Source organism: Pteropus vampyrus, unplaced genomic scaffold (assembly GCF_000151845.1).
Source record: "Pteropus vampyrus isolate Shadow unplaced genomic scaffold, Pvam_2.0 Scaffold42, whole genome shotgun sequence".
Classification (NCBI taxonomy): Eukaryota; Metazoa; Chordata; class Mammalia; order Chiroptera; family Pteropodidae; genus Pteropus; species Pteropus vampyrus.
Window position 1 is genome coordinate 7,394,162 of NW_011888823.1, and position 16,524 is coordinate 7,410,685.

General features: G+C 34.5%; 1 protein-coding gene and 1 pseudogene across 1 annotated transcript in view; one reads left to right on the forward strand and one right to left on the reverse strand.

The window, feature by feature from the left end:
* The window catches only part of SPAG16 (sperm associated antigen 16), a 755,650-nt gene that overhangs the window by 506,795 nt on the left and 232,331 nt on the right, over nucleotides 1-16,524 (reverse strand). The window lies entirely within an intron of this gene.
* On the forward strand, nucleotides 8,202-8,898 carry LOC105291098 (annotated as a pseudogene).

Here is a 16,524-nt window from a genome sequence, read left to right on the forward strand (position 1 = left end):
TTAGTAGATGTTTTATTCATTCAACCATTATCTCCTGAAGCTTTGCCAAGTGAAAATAGAGTCCCTGAACTTTTCTTCCTCCTGAAATTGATGTCAACTGTTCGGCAGAACTGACAAAGAGCCCTGAAAGTGCTAACACCTAGTGACCCTGCCACCTCACCTCTGCAGTGACTTTGGAAATCACCACTGCAGTAGTTCGCAATAGTCACACACAGCAGCAATTCCCAAAATGATCCACTTTACTCTGCCAGGTCTGTAGCAGAAGCAACACAATTTTCCAAAGCAAAAGACAGTTAAAAGGAGCAAGTTTCTTTACTTTTTCTACAATTATCTGTATTGCTTGAGATACAGACTCAAGTCACTAGTCTTTATGGTAAATATTTATTGGCCCTGACTGCCCAAGTTTATGGAATTTGCAGAAATCATAGAATTTTTTTTAAAGAAAAGTTGGTTTTATTGGGAGCTTGCTTAATGCTTTTCACAAACTTATAAACACCCCCGCTATGATTGACGCCATCTATTCAAATTTAAGTGACAGTTCTAAGTAGTTATAAATTCTTTCTCAAAAGACTAGATAAATGTTTATTGGGCTAAGGGAGTTTAAAAGTAAATTGAGAGGTAAAGGAACTTAAAGCAGGATGTTAAATACGCTTTATTTAGATTTTTGCCTGAAAAAAAAAAAAAACTTTCTTAGTAATGTCATAAATGCACAAAGAATACAAACCAAAGTTAATCCAAAATCTTTTCTACTATATTCATGACTACAAATCTTCTACCCTTTGCCATCCCCTCCTTCCCTTTCCCCTTTCTTCCCCCTCACTCTATCCGAATAGATATCGCACAATTGAAAAACTAGCAGTTTCCTCGTTCAAATAATTCCTTTGCAAAAGTTAGTAACTGAAGTCCAGATGGATTAAATGTCCAGACTAATGTGACAATTTAGTGGCAAGGGCAAGTCTATAATTGGAGTTTCCTATTTTTTTTCAAGTTTTTTTATTTCAATTCTTGTTGCTACTACCATAGCTCAAGTGCTCCTCACCTCTATTCAGGATATTTTCTATAATTTTTTTTTTTTAATCTCCATTCATAGCCAAGTTCAATACGTTGAGCATACTACATAGAGAACCCATTTTTAACATATAAATCTGAATGTCAATCTTTGCTTAATACTCTTCAATAATCCTCAAGATAAAGTCCAAATTCATTAAATGGGCTTTAAAGGTCCTTTATTTCTTTCTGTCTAAATTAGTCAATTTTTTTTTTCCTTAGCTTTGAAAATGAATAAATAGTCATAGTGGTTGACATTTATTGAATGCCTATTCCAACAAATGATGGGTTTAAATTCATGGCCAACATGTTGTTACGTTCTTTACAGAGCTCACTGAGAAAAGGAGTAGAGCAGATTGGTTAAGCAATTGAGCTGTGATGTCACTCTATCGAGGTTCCAGTCTCAGCACCAACCTAATACTACTAGCTATGTGTCACTTATCCTCATTTGCCCTGGTACCTGTACCTGCTGAGGGACTAAGACAATTTTGTGCATGTAAAACCTGACAAAAGTGAGCACTTATTGAACATTAACTATTAATTCTTCTTGCAACTCTATGGGAAAGTAACTTTTAAAATTTCTACTTTACACTTGAGAAAATTATCAGGGAGAACATTTCATTATAAAATTTCAACAAAACCAAGGATACACATTTAAATATATTATTATGTAGCTGCTACAAATTACTGTTTTGTAATAAAGCATGATTATCCTGCTGATGGTAAAGCTGCCCAGTGAATAAACACAGACAGGAGACAAGCACTGAGAAGAATAGCCATAGAAAGATAAGGCCGGGGCAAGCATTCATTCATTCGCTCATTTATTCGCCTATTTATTTGATCCTGACTTAATACCTAGGAGAGCACTCCCCAAAATAAAGCAAACACTGTGATGGTTTGTTTCTCTAGGAAGCAGACGCCAACCCAAAGTTAGGATTACAAAATATCTTGGAAAGTAATATCTTTGAAGAAACAGGATTGGGCATTGGGAATTGCCAGATGGCAATAAAGATCTAACAAAGTCTCTGCCAGCCCAATGGAGAGCCTCAGAGTAAAGATTATCCATTGGAGAAGTCCCCTGTTGAAAGAAAATGGCTAAGTGCTTGCACCACATTCTGCCTTAGTCATTGAGTGAAGCTACTATGAGTAGAGCATGGCCTCAACTCAAGCCGGGGTGGACCCGAAGGAGTTAACAGATGGTCCTCACAGCTGGGCGATGAGTCCTTTCTTGAAGAGATGGCTCATCTGAGCATCTTTGTAATGTCTGCCACAGATGGCAAGAGCCACTCAATTGCTAGCCAAGAGCAGGAACAAAAGACTGCACTTCTATTGATGGTTTATCCTGGGTTCCATACTGAATTAGAGAATCAGTAAAAATATGGGAAATTATACTAGATTCCGAGTTTGTTTCAAATTTTTCTGACACCTAGATATAGTAGTCTTTTAAATGGTGCTCTTTCAGCAATAGAGAATCAAGAAAAATGCCTTTTTACCACATTTAGGTCAGAATATTAAAAACAGAGTAGCAGCATTAGAGAACAGGACAATCAAGTTCCTAAGAATCTGAACAAACATGTCAGTCAAGCTAGTCTACGTTGTGCTTCAGTAATAAATGACTTCAAAATGTCAGTGACTCATAGCATAAAATTTTATTTCTCACTCATCATACAAGTCCATTTCTGGTTGGCAATAGTTTTATGTCAAATATATCTCTCACCACAAGAGAGGGAAAATGGCAAAACTTCTTAAAGCTCTGCCAGGAAGTAATATCCTTCACTTCTTCTCACATTTCATTGACTAAAACACATCATATGGATACATCTGAGTTAACCTGTAGACAGATATAATCCTCCTGCAGAGAAAAGCAGAGCACAAAGGGGAACAATAACACAATCCATGACAAAACCCAAGGAAGAGCCTCCCTCAGTGGATCTGGGTGCCAGCGCTATTGTGTTCCCTTCCCATGAGGAGGTGGTTTTATTTAGGGCCAATCTTAAATCTTCTTGATTTACATCATTTAAGAAAATGACCAGCCTTTTCAAAGGATGGTCAAAAGAAAATCCATTTTGAGATTTTATTTTTGTCAAATTGTTTTCTGTTATAATTCAGTAAATTGGAACATCTTGAGATCTCAGCTTCTATGTGTTGTAGATTATGATATTTATAAATTAGAAATATCATTATATGATGAAATAATTTTGAAAAGTTAAAAGGACTATACAAAAGTGGACTATTATTTTTATTATCCTGTAAGTGATATCGACTCCCCTTCTGAACCCAGATGGCTTTCCAGATTCATTCCTAAGTCCCTGTACATTGTAATCCTCTTTACATGTAAATCATTTTAAAAAGATGCAGAAATAAAAGCAGCGTTAAGAAATATCCAAGGAATCCTCAGTAAAAGGAAATAAAGAATTTAAAAAATCTATAAGAGGAGGACAGAAAAGGGTGTTCATGTTGATATTCGAATTCTTATCAACAGGCAACACTCGGTCTCATTCTCAAAGAATATCTTTATTTTCCATTTGGTACATGATGCAAAAGAATAAAAATTGTTTCTACAAAGGAAAAGAATCACTGAAAAATAAATGTAATGCCCAAAATATAAAGCTTTGTAGTATGATTATCCTTTCATTAAGATCTAAGCAATATTCTAGGAAATATTGTGGTCCTAATTACAATATGATGGAATACACATTTGTCTGGAAAATAGCACACTTGAGAAATATGTAATATCCATTGTAACAGTAAAAATAAAAAGACAGAAATATGGCATCTTATATTTCTACATATTGTAAATAAAATCCAAATAGTTTAGGTTACAAATGAGAAAAGAAGACAGGATATTTTGAAAGTAAACTAACATTATTCCTTACTTGTAAATTTGGTTCATTTTTAATTCAGTGAAGAAATGTATTTATTTCTATAGGAATGATTTCTTAAATAGTTAGAGACTAAATGAATAAATAATTTAATTTTTAACACTTGAAAATTCTAGTAAACTCTATAATAGCAAATCATTGGTCAGATTGATATTTGTTCCTATGGCATTATGCAGACTCAAAGACATAGATATTGATGATGTATTTCATGTTTCTTTACTAAGTTACATACGATAATGTATTGCCTCCATGGGAACTGGAATTACTACAGATAATTGTGTTGGAATCATAGCCCAGTATTGACTCAGATAATTAGAGAGATTTCTAGCAACAGAAGTCATCTGGAATGCCACCATATCTACTGAAGAAATGCAAAGGTTTTAGTTGTCAAATCAGACTCCAACAAGTCATAAACCTTACCCAATATCAAGCTTTACTAATGATTTCAAAGATATGTGTAATTCGATGACACAGACAAAGCAGGGAAATATCCAGAATGACTAACACAACCTCCCAGGCCTTCCTTATCTGTCAGGACACACTGACTCAGATTAACAATAAAGCCTCCAAGAGATAAATGTATGGACACATGGTTTACATAATTGGGAGCTATTTTCGCCTGAAATATCCTATTTTATACTAGGAATGTGACATGATGTTTTCAGCGGGCCATGCCACATAAGCTCATAGATTCTAGGTTTGTTTAACATAAGCACCTTAGACATCCTGCTATAGCAGTCCATAGATAATGACTGTCCCAGTAGCACATACCATTAATGTTTGCCAAATGATTTGTCACTAACATATCTCAAGGAAACCTCTTTTCCAGGGCTGTCAGTTAAAAGAGGCCTATAGGGCTGTTATTAGTCATTCTCTTCCCATCTTTACTATAAATAATAATAAAATAAACAGCAACTGTGAAAATGAAGAAATAGAACCTGGCAATGAGGAAGATATCTTACAGAGTGGTCTGGACTATTGAGATTTCTAAGTTCATTGGAGAAAAAAAAAAAAAAAGGAAGAGAAGACAAAGAGAACGGAAAAATAAGAGTGTGGGAGTGACAAAGAAACTCAAACAAAATAGAAAGGAGAATGAAGGAGTGACAGGAAACGTGATGAAGAAAAATGCAAAGAGGAGTGGAAGTGGCAATGATTGGCTGGGAATACCATAAACTGTGGAAGAGATTAGAAGCTACTACAGCAACAATGGTAGGAAATAGCACTGCCGTGGTAGAATTACCAGCAGATACAGTACTTAGAAAGAAAGGAAAAGAAGAAAACTAGCAGCAATAACAATTGTCGACATGTATTAATCACATACTGTGATAGGTATTATGCCTTGTACTCGATGCGCATTTTCTCATTTAATAATCATAGTTTAAAGGAGTTTTACTATTTCACAAATTAAGATGAGAAATCACTTGTTCAAGCTATTTCAGGAAAGAAGGGAATAAAATCAGATTCAAATACAGTTCAGTGACTCTAGATCCAATGTACTCAATCACTGCAGTGTAGTATGGATGTGCTGTAGAGCAAGACAATAGGAGCTGTCATTCCAACTAGGACATCTCATTGTGACAGTAAGGTATAGAGGAACAGAGTGTATTTGGCCAGATGAGTACTCTGAGTGTCAGATAGAAAATTTGGAGTGATCCGTACATAGATGGTAATCAAAGTTCTGGAAATAGATATGATTACTCAAGAACCGAGTATAGAATGAGAAAAAAACAAAATAGAGCTATGTTAAGAACACTAAGGAAAAAAAAAATGAAAAAGAGAAGCCCATGAAGGAGACTAAAGATGAATTAACATAGAAGAGACAGAGTAACTAGCGGGGAAAAAGGTGGTGTGACAGAAGAGGAGAGAAAATGACCAGAATGAGAAAAATCAATTGATTAACAAAGAGGCTGAGAAAAGTAGAAGTTAACAGAGTACACTGGAGTGAAGAATAAAAGCCCATTTCTGAATACTGAGAACAGTTTACTAGAGAAAATGGTTAAAGACAGTTGACAGTGGATTAAAGAATAGATGAGAGGTGAGGAGAAGATAAAAATTAAAACCTTTAACTTTTAATAAAAAGAACTATATATTTAATAAAAAGGACTATTAAGGGGATGGTAGCTAGAGCTAAATATAAAAAATTTTGTTTTTGTTTAATGTTCTTTTTTTTTTTTTTAAGACTCTTAAATCATGTAAACATGTTTATAGGAAATAGCCTGAAAAAAAGGGAGAGGTTAAAGATACAAATGAAATTAATTAATTAATGGAGTTTATTCGTTTCCTACTGCTGCATAACAAATTACCAAAAACTTAGTGGTTTAAAACAAGAGAAATTTATTCTTGTCATATTACCTTCTTTTTCTCTAATCAAATACCCTTCATCCTTCTTCTTCTTATAAGGGCACTTGTGATTACATTTAGAACAGATACAGAGAATCCAAAATCTCAAGAACCATTCACAGATTCCAGAAATTAGAACCTAGATATCTTTGGGGACCATTATTCATCCTACCACATAGGGCAAATTTCATAATGTACAATAATGCTGTCTTCCCTCACTCTAAATACATGCCCATAAATGGCATGGTATTCTCCACTGCTCTGCAACCCCCACTACATTGTATATTTACTGACACTACCCAAAGTGAGTATTTCATGCCTTCTCTTTTGTCCAGCCACACTTCCTTACCACTCATTCTTCCCTCTCAAATGATAACCTTGATAAAAGAGATTCAATTTAAAATTTTCTCTCTTTCATTACGAAATTTACCCACGTACATGAAATTGAACTTCTATTCACACACCTGCCTTTTTTAAAAAATAAATGTAATGTCCCTGTTCATAACTTCTCCATTTGTGCTCTAACTCCCACCACTGCTCATCTTTTAATGAACGTGCCTCTTGAATCATCATTCTTTCTCCTGAGTCAATCTTAGCACCATATTCTAGAATCTTTCTACTTTATAAAACCTTCTTTAATCCACTGTGCTTTGCAGCTATCATTCCTCGTCTTAGCTCCTTTTCACAATAAACTTATTGGAAAAGTTGTCAGCTGCCTCTGTCTCTTCTCCTTTACCTCCTATTCTCTCCTCAGATGATTGCTATTCAACTGAGATAGTTCTTATAACAAATGAGCCCCTCCCATATTAACTTCAATAGTTATTTCACTATTTTAATAGACTTCTCAGCTAAAAGTTGGCCATTTGCTTCTTCTTGAACTACTTTCTATTCTTGGCTTCTGTGGCATCACACTCACGTCTATTCCTGAAACACACCAAGTCATTTCCCAAATTAGGACTGATGTGTTTGTTCTTCTCTAGGAATTCGTATGTTCCTCCTTCATGTCTTCTCATGGCTGACTCCTTCTTGTCATTCGAATCTCTGATCTAATGTAATTTCCTCAGGGAAGCCTCCCTGCCCACCTGATATAAAAGCACCCACCCAGGGACCCACTATCTTATATATCGCCTTATCTTATTACTCTTCAAAGCATTTATTACTAGATGAAACTAATTATATTTTCCTAACTGATCATCTCCTCCAACAGAATATAAGCTCTCTGAGAATAGGGTCCTAACATGTGCCATTTACTGCTGTGGCTCAAAAAGCCTAAAATAGTGCATGGCACAAAGTAAATGACAAATAGATAGAAATGAATGAATGAAACATTCATACTTTGATAGTTTAATGAGTATGGTTAAAGGTATTCACCCTATATAGAAATACAGCTCTTACTTATTTTTATTTTATTATTATTACTATATTAGTATATTATTATTATTTTACTATGCTACCTTGTTAGTGTAGATAAGTTGGTTGGTGAGAAAAGTGAGGAAATTTAGGAGAGGTCCTCCTAATGGTCACGTATTAACAAGTTACAGGAGAAGGTTGATCTCAAACCGGTAAACTTTGAATCAAATTCAATCTATAAATATCTGTGTGCGTTTTCTTTTTTTTTTTTTTTTGCCTTTCGCTGAGCACAAAAGAATAAAATAAATTTCAATATTTATTACTTAAGAGATTTGACATGACAAATCCATATTTCTGGCTTCCTGCATGAACAAAATGCCTAGCATCCTGGGCCCACATTCTAGCACGGCAACTTTCTGGCAGATGCAATTAGTAGCTGTCTCACTTAGGGCTTATAAACTTTAGTCCCCGCTATCACCACTTCACTCCATTTCACCATGTTCTAGGCCCATAACATTTGACTTTGGCTTCCCTGAATCAAAGCTGAAAAAGCACTTGTCATATTCCTCACCCTGAGTATGGCAGGGGTATGAATACTTGTTCTCCTGAAGGAAGATGATTTCAAGTGGAATGTGCAATTGAGGCTATCAAGCTTGGTTCTACAGTTACTGGAATCCAGATACTGGAGGGTGTGTGCTCAGCTATGGGGAAGAGAATTATCTCCCCACTCATGGAGCCAGGCAGCACTGAGAGAATTGTAAAGACTGATGCTCAGATAGGTTATGCCATGAGTGAGCCTACTGCTGATGCTAAGATTTTAATTGATAAAGCCAGAGTGGAGACACAGAATCACTGGTCCACCTACAATGAGACAATGACAGTGGAAGGTGTAATCCAGGCTGTGTCCAATCTGGCTCTACGGTTTGGAGAAGAAGATGCAGATCTGGGTGCCATGTCTTGTCTATTTGGAGTAGCACTGTTATTTGGAGGAGCTGATGAGAAAAAGCCCAGCTCCTTCAAATGAACTAGTCTGGGACCTTGGTACAATGTTATGCTTGAACAATTGGCTCTGCTTCAGAAGATGCCCAGAGCTCCTTGCAAAAAGTTTACTACAAGTCCATGACACTGAAAGAAGCCGTCAAGTCTTTGCTCATCATCCTCAAACAAGTAATGGAAGAGAAGCTGAATACAACTAACAGAGCTAGCCACCATGCAGCCTGGCCAGAATTTCCACATGTTCACTAAGGAAGAGGTCGGATTGGTTATCAAGGACATTTAAGGAAGCATGATCCTCATAGCTTCTCTGGGACAATTTCAGTTCTCCTAATTGCTCTTAACTTATTTCCAGCTCTTATTCCTTGGAAAATCTTCAGTATATGTGCATTTGTTAATGATGTCTGTATTTAAAGGCGGTTCTGAAATAAAATTTTTTTAAGACTGAAAAAGCAATGATTCATCTTCACATTAAAGAAATGTTCTACCACCAAGGACTAAATAATCTCAAGTCACTCTTCATGTAAAGTTTTATTTCCACAGGGGCACTTTGGCACTTTATTAACTTGACTTAGTACTTAGTTATCATGACATAAGAAAATGAATATAGGATAAGGGTAATATTCATTTAGAATCTGCTATCATCACTTTAAAAAAAACTATAAATTATTTAGAAACTACATTATGTATTTTTGTTTAATGCCATTGTTTTTAATTTTGTTTTCTTTAACATACAAGTTATATGATGAAAAGGTAAACAAGTGAGAAATGATTCTGCCTACAAAGCAAACAAATAAAATTTGAGGTTCAGTGTGCTGAATTAGAATCTGGTCTTAATTTTGGTTTTGCTCCAAATTTAGGTTAAATGACAGCCTGTGCCCGTCACTCATGTTATGACACATTAATTTTGTATGTGGGTTTTGTAATGTCTGTCTGTACTGATGATTCTAAGCACCTTCAAAACGTATGCCTCGTTGCTTTAAGTTGCATGTGTCCAACTACTGAATTCATTGAGTGTGAGAATTAATAAACAGCCCAATCAGATCTGGTCAGATGTTCAAGTTCAGAAGGAATCAGAGGATTAATATAAAAGTCACATAAATTCTATGCTTACAGAAGCATGCTTTGTTATAGTTTGCTTAAAAATGTATGTTGGCATATAAATTATAAGTCAAACATTGATGATCCTTTTTACAACAATATCAAAATTCTAGTTATATACTCAAAAATAAACCTCTTTGAATGTTTTAAAATTCAGATGTCATTCTAAAAAGGTCTTCCGTGAGCATTATTAAAAAGTATTTTTCCTTAAAAACTCATAGCCATTCTTCATATCACTTACTTAACTAAGAACTAAAATATAATTTCCAAGATAAAATATATTTAAAGAAATAGTAAGACATTACTCTCACAAAAAGCAATTTGAGCTGCATTTGGACACTAAACACAATAAACCAGTATCTCCATCTTCTTTTTAAAAAATATACTTTATGTATTTTGTGCACAAATCCAAATCAATCTCTGGCAGACATTCTATTAAATAATGACAAACTGATATTAATAAACATGTATAACTGCAATTATGTAACTCTTGAATCACTCAAAAAGGTACTGCTTGAAATCCTTCTATTGAAAATTAATAGCTATATGCTCTTCATCTTAAATTTTGTTATTTTTGAATTTAAAATTTTGTCTTTTGTTCATTATGACTTTACAAAATATTACGTTAATATAAAATTACTACCAAAAGTCTTAAATTATCGAATATTTGAAAGTGACTTCAAGTAGTTTTTATTTCTCTTAACAGTTACCTTGCAGTTCACTATTTATAATTTAGAAGACGCTCTATAATATTTGTCGATGTCTTAATGTAGCATTTGGTTTCAGGAATGTGCTATATTTAAGATGAATTTGTGGTATTCTCTAAAATTTCTTCTGTTTAACATTTTATGATAGCCTACTGCCTCATCCATTCATTCTTTCTACAAATATTTATTGAATCCCTATGGTGTATCTGGCATACTGTTCTAGACAATTGAGATATATCATGGAAGAAAACAGACAATGATTGCCACCTTCTTAGAGTTTTTGATCTGGTAGAAACAACCAGACAAAAAATACATACTAAAAATAATAAATTAGTAAATCATATATTATATTAAAGAATAGTAAAAGCTCAGGGAAAATAGAAAAAGTAGAGCAGAGGATTTTAAATTAAATAAGGCAAAGCGGATTTCTAGTCATCCTTGATTATAAACTACTCCAAAACTTAGTGGCTTAAAACCATTTACTATTGCCTTCTATAGTACCGTACTTTAACTGTGGGCTCAGCTAGTTAGTTCTAACTTGAGTTTCTCATGTGCTTGCAGAAAGATATTAGCCAAGGTTTTTGCCTGGGCTCGCTCACATGGTCAGCAGTTGAAACTCAGCTGCAGTTACTGACCAAAGGGCCTACAGGTGGCCTCTCCATGTGACTGCTATCACAGCATGGAGGCTGTGTTCTAAGAAAAAGTATACTGTCAGTGACAATCCTGAAAGCTAGTATTTCAAAAACCAAGAAAGAAGGTACAAAGGTTCCTCTGACTTAGCCTCAGAAGTTCTAGATTTGTCACATCTGATTCTTTCTATTGGTTATAAACAAGTCACAGGCCAGCTCAGATTCGAAGGGCAAGGGCTACACGAGGTTCATTGAGGGTCATCTTTAGAGACTGGGTATAAAAAAAAAAAAAAGTTGTTGCAATTTTAAGCAGGGTAATCAGGCCTATTGAGAAGTATGTCTTGAAAAAAGGGAGTGAATTGTGCAGGCAGATATCTGAAGAGAAACCATTTCAAGCTAAGGGAATGTAAATGCTCTAATGTAAAACCATACATACTATGTTTGAGGAATTCAAAATAAGTGTAGTTGAGAGAGGAGGAAATTAGTAAAAGATGAGCTCAAACACTATGGGGGCCAGATCACTGAGACCAAAAGCCAACTACTAGATTCAGTAAAATAATGGTCATTGGTGACTTGACGAGAATTTTAGAGGGAGTGAAAGCCAGATTGAAAGAGGTTTAAAGGACAAAACGAGTTATGTAAAGAAAACATAAACAATGTTTCTGAGAGTAGACAGAGCCAGGAACCTAAAGAGGCTAAGGTGGCTGGTCTCTGTAGGGCAGGTACTGAAAAATGAGAAAGCAACAGAGAGGACACGCCAGAGATCTGCACACGTGCCAACTTACGTATGCAGCTGGGTACTGATCAGTAAATATTCGTGAGGAAATGACCTAAGGCCATGAAAATAAATAACGACCTGAAAAGGAGTAGACGAAACAATATACAGAGCTCATACAGGGCTGGGAACAGTGAGTGTTTTTCAGATGAGGCAACCTCATAATTCATGGGTATATTGGGTAGAGTGTATACAGAAAGATCATGTCTTGGTTGTGGAACAAAAAAAAGCCCAGAACTAAATACTGTTTGTTTTTTTAAAAAGTTTAAATGTTTAAAGCAAGACCAAAAAAAATCAAACTGTATTTAAGTAACCAAACTATTTTCCAGAATAATGGTAAAGAATATTTATAGGATAACAAAAATATCTAAAGACCCAAAAGGTAAAAATAAGAATGCCTGGCATACAATTTAATTATTACTAGATATGCAAAGAAGCAAGAAAATCCAAACCATAATGAAGAAAAAAACATATTGATCAATACCAATTCAGAATTTAATATTTAGATATAATTCAAAGGTAATTGACTTGTGAGTTTTTAACAAATGTAAAATAATGAGAATAATAACAGAAAAGTTGAGAGAAGAGAAATGGAAGTCTATTCCCATAAATTACTTATATGTGAAGTGCTATATCACTTGCTCTTTTGGAGTTCTCATTTTCAATTCACTTCTTTGATCCCATTGACTTCTCTTCATAAGCATAATCACCACTCTTTCTAAGCTACGATAATCTCATTTTTGGACTGCTTGAATCCTTTGCTGAGAATAATAATATAACATTTAAAATGTCTTTCAAGACTCTCCGTGATCTGGCTCCTACCTATTGTTCCATCTTCTCTTCAGATCAACTTGTGCTATTTTCCCTTTTCATTGACAACGAACTGCTTTTGGTCCCTGTATTAGTTTCCTAGGGCCACTGTAACAACGTGCCACAAACTGGGTGGCTTAGAACAACAGAAATTTATTGTCTCAGTTCTGAAGGCCAAAAGTCCAAAATCAAGGTGTTGGCAGGGTCATGCTCCTCCTGAGGTGCCAGAAAAATGATCTCTTCTAGACCAGACTTCTCTCCAAGCTTCTGGTAGCCTCAGGTATTCCTTGGTTTAAGATGGTGATCTTTTCCCTGTGTCTCAACCCACAGTCTTTCATCTGTGAATGGCTGTGTACAAATTTCCCCTTTTTAAAGCACGGCAGTCATATTTAGTTAAGTCCTACTGAAATAACCTCGTTTTAACTTTGTTAAATCTGCAGAAACTGTGTTTCCAAATAAGGCCAGGTCCTTAAGTGCTGGGGTTTAGACTTCAGCAGACCTTCCTGGAGTAACACAATCTGACCCACAAAAGTCCCTGTAATTGCTGAATTCTGTCTTACTAATGAGCCTTTATGCACCTTTTCTCCCTGGACAGACGCCTTCTCTGACTCTTTGCTCTGATGACTCCTATCGATCTTTCAGATCTAAACTCAACTGTCACCTCTTCATAACTTGATCTGCTTCATTATGTCAGATTCCCTATCAGACTCTCATAATTTTGGAAACCTCTTCTTCATAGCTCTTGTTAGATCTGCAGTTTTGCATGGTAGAACTATTTAGGTATATGTATTCCCCAATAAACTGTTAACACCTTGAGTATAAACAATGTGTCTGTTTTGCTTACCATTTATCCTCATTGCCTTGCAGAATACAGAGAACATAGTACATAATCAATAAATATTTGTTACATAATGAGCAAGCTTATTTTTAATTAAATAAGTTGCCTCAATCACTTCAAGTAACATAGATGTTTACATGTATATACACATATGCTGTTTTATTATTGCTATACAAGAAGAGCCACTCTTAAATAGAACTTTAACAAGTTATTCAATGTCTTATATTGTACTAACCTAGACACATGAAAGGATCTATTTTCACTTTTTAAATGAAATTAATTTTTTCCTAATATATGAATCAGTATGAAAGTTCAGTATATAATCAATTCTGGAAAAGTCTTCAAAGAAAAGAGATATTGTTCCCTATTTTTCAGATTTGGGTAAATATAAAAATTAGTCTTGGCTGTGTGTATGTTCTGATCCAATTTTAATTAAAAATCTTCTACATTCCTTTGCAGGCCTTTAGTGTAAACTAAAAAGAAGATGCAACATCTCATTTCTTCACCATGAATATGCACACATACAACATAACATACAAGTAAATCACACATTTTAGTGACAGAACTGACCGACTGACCGATATTTTGAGCTTTATTAACAAGAATATTTGCTTTATTTAATCTTTAATGAAATGCCAATATTGACAGGCTAAATTGAAGCTTTTACAAGCTTTCTTGTCCTCCTTAATTTCAATATGATAGGCAATTCTGACAACTTTTATCAGCTGTCAATCCAATGTTGTCAGTCTAGAGTCAGGATGAATTTTTTTTATGCACTTATGAATCCATAAAATTGAAGAAAGACTACATGGTTAAAACACCACAGGATCCCTTCCTAGATTTGAAATTAAAATAGTCTGAAATTTCTATAAGCTAAATGTTAATCCTTATAGACTTAGAAGAGAAGTGAAATATTTAAGAATCTTTCGTTCAAATTTTAAGAAAAATTTTAAATGAAAACTTTTTCAAAGCTGTTCATAGTACTACTTTCTCAAAATGTATCATTGCTGAATATCTACCAAATCATGTATACATGTATATAGGATCTGTAACATGGCATAAAAAAGCTAAAATACAGTAGATTCTACATCTCAGAAGATTTTATTTCCACACATATAGCCTTTCCCTATGAATTAAAAATAAGAATGATACAAGAATAAAATATATTTCAAAGTAAAATAGAAAATATTCAGAAAAAAATTCATTGATTTCATTAAATTAAATAGTTAATGGTATATATGTATCTTTCAATGCATACTTTGCATTTAAAATAGCGATTACTTATTTAAATCAAACATATTTTATATCGGATCTTATTAGGTGATTTTCTGCCTAGGAAATACTTCGTTGTTTTAATTCTACGAGTCAAACATTTTTTTTTTTAAAGATTAGAAGTTATGTTTCCATTTAAAGATAAAGAAGTTATGTTTCTTTATCAACGAGGGAGTTCTTCTGTAATATCACTGAAAAGATCATAAATTTATTGTTAAGATTCACCATTAAATTTGTGACTTTAAGTTGTTGATATGTCATACTAAAGCCAGTCCATTTTTCTACTCTGTGATCTCACTGGATAAAACATAATAGCCATACTTAATTTCTTGTAAGCAACCAAATCAAATAGCCAATACAAATAGCTCACTAAGATTCCTTTCATGAAATTAACAATATTACCATCAAAAGTATATGTTATTAAATGGATACTGGGGTTAAAAAAACTATGAAACTTAATTCATGTCTTCTAGGAGGTTATAATCTGGTTTGGGAAAGAGACAAATAAAACATATAAAAGTACTGAGCATTATCATTATTATTTTTTTAATCTCGATCTCCTATCCAGTAATTCCAGTCTTTTATGTAAACATAAAATTCCCTACAGTTCCCCTTTTGTCAAGAAGTAGGGCAGATACATAAAAACACAAAAATCAATTCAAGGTATTGCTTTGAGGACAATTCTAGAGGGATAGAGAGCTGTATAAGGCAAGCTACTGAAATTGGTACTGCATTAGAATCAGTTGGGCTGGGTATAGTACGGGCTGACACAGAAAAGGGTCTGGAGATGTCAGAGCAGAGCTTTAACAGACCCAAGATGAAAGGGAAGGATCAAAGTAATGGCTGTATATTTCAAAGAAAGAGAAAAACATTAAGAAACAAAATGACTTATTTAGTGCATCAAAATTAGAGAAGGTGAGGGAATGGCAGGAAAAAGAATGAAAAGACAGGCTGATTCACTAATTTGACTCAGTGGCTGAGAAATTATAGTTTTAATTTCTGAGAGAAAACTGCAAAGCAGAACCGATTTGATCCTATGACGTATTTTGCTATGTTTCAGAAGGTCTTCCAGTATCTTTTCTTGCTGAGTAAATCTATTCTCTCAGTATCTGCTCTTTTATTTAGCCATGGTTTGTCATATATCCCCACATCTACATCAGCTAAGGTTAAGCATAGTAAGAGTGGATGTCTTTCACAGAAATAACTCATTCATAAGTTTGCCATAGCATATAACTTGGATTGGTGTTAACACCTTTGAGAGAATGCAATAGTCTAAGATAATCAGATATTTTCTTAAGAATTTGAACCTAGAAGCATAGAAAGAGGTTGCCAGTTGTTAGCAGACAATAGAGCTAGAAAGCCAAGTACTTCTAAGGCTAAGGACAGTGACTCTTATGAGAAGCATCCAAAATTATTCATAGCAGAAGAGTTAATATGCAGAAAAAGGATCAGAAACACATAGTTGAATTCAATCATCCATGAAAGGGGGAAGGAGAGACCATCCTTCAAGGACACACAGACCACGGGTTTTGTTCCTGATGTTTTTCCATAATTCTGGGCCTTGGATTCCCACAATAGTCTCTGTTTTGACTTTTATAATTAAACATCTTTTTTTTTTTTTTTAAACTATCAGAGAAGATATTTGTTCCTCATAAACAAACATGGAAGTCATTTTGTGTTGAAAGGCTTGAAACTCAGGCTTGATATCATGTGCTGCCTTGACATCTGGTGTGATCCCACTGGATAAAAGAAGGCTTCGATTGGCCCAATTCCAAGCTCC